Here is a 2,702-nt window from a genome sequence, read left to right on the forward strand (position 1 = left end):
GCTTCAGTTTGACCCTGGTCTTCCCTTGAGAACAATGTCCTCTGGCTGCTCTTTGAGCTGCCCTGGAGCCAGGAGTATGGGCCTGCTTGAAGCAGTGCTGCAGCAGAAAGCTGAGCTCAAAACCCGCCGCGTGAGACTCCCTGGAGACCTTTGAAGCTTTACCCACCGAGCGTGAGAGTCCCGCAGCCGGCTGCGCTCTCAGGCTGCCTTGCAGCAGCCTGGATCTCACACACACGCAGCTCTGCAGACCCCCTCCTACTCCACAGCCCACCTAGCCTCATCAGTGACCAGAGTCCATGCCAGGCCATGGGATAAGTGATGCCTCTGGAGCTGGGCATGCTTAACAGAGACCCAAAGGCACAGCACACCCGCAAGGAGCCACCAGATGCTGGGGCTCTGCTTTTGCAAATGGTGTCACATACAGGCATGTTCCCCCCATCACCCAGTGCAATGCACCCTTGAGCGGTCCAGACAGAGGAAGGAACCAGTGTAGGAGCATTCCCCAAAATACACATCATGTCAGGGCTGGCTGAGAGCCCCAGTGATGTTTTGATCTAAGCATGTGGCAGAGCAGGGCAAAGGGGCTGATGCCCACAGGGACAATGCATCTTTTATTAGCTTCCATCCCGAGAAGGAAGGAAAGAATATTGTGAATCTCTGCATTCATGCCCTCGGCAGCCTGCGCTGGGGGAAAGCGGAGAGCTTGTGCTGTTCCAGCTCATGAATATTGGAGCAGAGCCCACAGGAGCCGGCTGCACAACAGCAGAAACCTCCAGAGGGATCGACTTGGTCCTGGCTGTGCCAGCCCAGCCATCCCATCCCATCCCATCCCATCCCATCCCATCCCATCCCACAGGTGCTGGGCACTCCGGTGGAGAGGGAGCGTCACCCAGCTGTGGTATTTAGAAAAAGAAGGGCAAGGTTGTCCTTTGCTGCCCCGTGACTTGTTAATAGAGCTGACTCGCAGATGCTTGTGGATGCACAAACTCTACTCTGGCAGAGAGGAAGTATTTGACCCCAGAGCCCTTTTGGCTCCCATAGAAGAAGTGAGCGCTGTGGTGGGGCTGAAGGAGCCTGAGGGCAAGGCAATGCCCTGCCATGGCTGCTCCAGAGCGGTGTCCAGGGACACACAACACCTGCTGCTCTTTCCTACATGTGTGTGACTGCTGTGAACATCCTTTGTGGTGCTGAGGAGGGATCTGTCTTATCCCAGCTAAGCCACAAAGCCACAGCCAGCTTTGCCCATCATACCACGCTTCAAAGAGGATTGAAGAAAAGTGGTGCCAATTGTAATGTCTCCCTTGAAGAGCATCTGTCCTGAAAAGATTTAGGAAAACAGCTGTGGAGAAGCCTACAGTGCATCTGTTTCCAGCTGGCATCAGCAGGCTCCATCGCCCAGAGGCACATTATCACAGAGCTGAAAGAAAACAACTTGGGAACAAACCTTCGAAGGTGACAGATAGGAGGGAGGGAACCATCCAAAACTGCTGCCTGGACCTTTCCCCAAATGCAGAAGAGGGTAGATTCAGAAATAAACCCAAGTGAGCCTGGCCTGCCCTCATCTCTGCCTTCTTCTGGTCTTCTTAACACACTAGCGACACTAACTTGGGCTCACACTAACACCTACACCTTCTGTGTCCCCACTGAATCTGGTCGAGCAGCACATGATGCAAGGAACGCCTTAGTTTAGAGCTGCCCACAGGCTGGTCGGCAGGTCTGTTTGTACTGGCCCATCCGTGTTTATATAAATACGTGTCACTCAGCTACTGCTAGCCTTGATGGTTAGTAAAACAAGTGGATCTGATAATGCGTGAAAATCCCAGTAAGTAAACAAACAGAAAGCGGAAACACTGGAGACTCGTACAATTACTCTGCTCCATGCGGAGTGCCAAAAATGCCTGAGCAAACGCGAAGGGCTTTGGGGCTCCTTTGCGCAGTCGGGGTCTGAAGCTCTCAGCTCCAGGTTGAGAGTGGGGCCAACCTCACAGTCTGTGCCCAGTGCAGCAGAGCAATGGGCATGGCAGAGGCCACTGATTGTTACTGGTTTGGTGATCAGATTTACTATTATTTTTCCCTGCGCATGCGTAGGATGGAAAAAACTCAAAATTCAAGAGTCTTATTTTTATTGAAGTGTTCATGAGACTCTGATCCTTTGGAAAAGCCTGCCATGATTCATGGACACAAGCTGCTGGAGCTGTGCTTCCAGTCCTGCCCCAGGCACTGATGGCATTTTTCAGTGACTGCAGAAGTTTGAGCTGGGTCAGAGGGGCTGTGTGGCTGTCCCCAAGGGCACGTCACTGCCTCCAAAGCCCTTGTGCTTGGTGACACGGGGAGAGTGCAGCACACTGTCTCCGAACTCATCCGCAGTGACCTGGGCAGCGGGAGCTGGAAGAGAGCAAAGGCTGCAGGAAGACAAATGAGCTGCTGAAGACAAACACAAAGGGGCAGGTCTTTCCCCCACACTTGGACAGAAATCCTGTCCTCATTGCGTCTGAGCCATTGTGCCCTCCAATGGCACCTTATCTCGCTTCCTCCTCACTGTCCCTTGCTGACTGGATCCAGCTATTGGTGACAGTCACTGTCTGGCTGCACTTAAAAGCATCTGCCCGCAGAGCTGCCCTGGCAGAGGAGCTGCGTGTGCCAACATGCCTATTCCCAACTTGCATAATAGATGAACCCAGTTTCCCCTAATAGAGCAAACG

The sequence above is a fragment of the Pygoscelis adeliae genome, unplaced genomic scaffold (assembly GCF_000699105.1).
Source record: "Pygoscelis adeliae isolate BGI_AS28 unplaced genomic scaffold, ASM69910v1 Scaffold34, whole genome shotgun sequence".
Lineage (NCBI taxonomy): Eukaryota > Metazoa > Chordata > Aves > Sphenisciformes > Spheniscidae > Pygoscelis > Pygoscelis adeliae.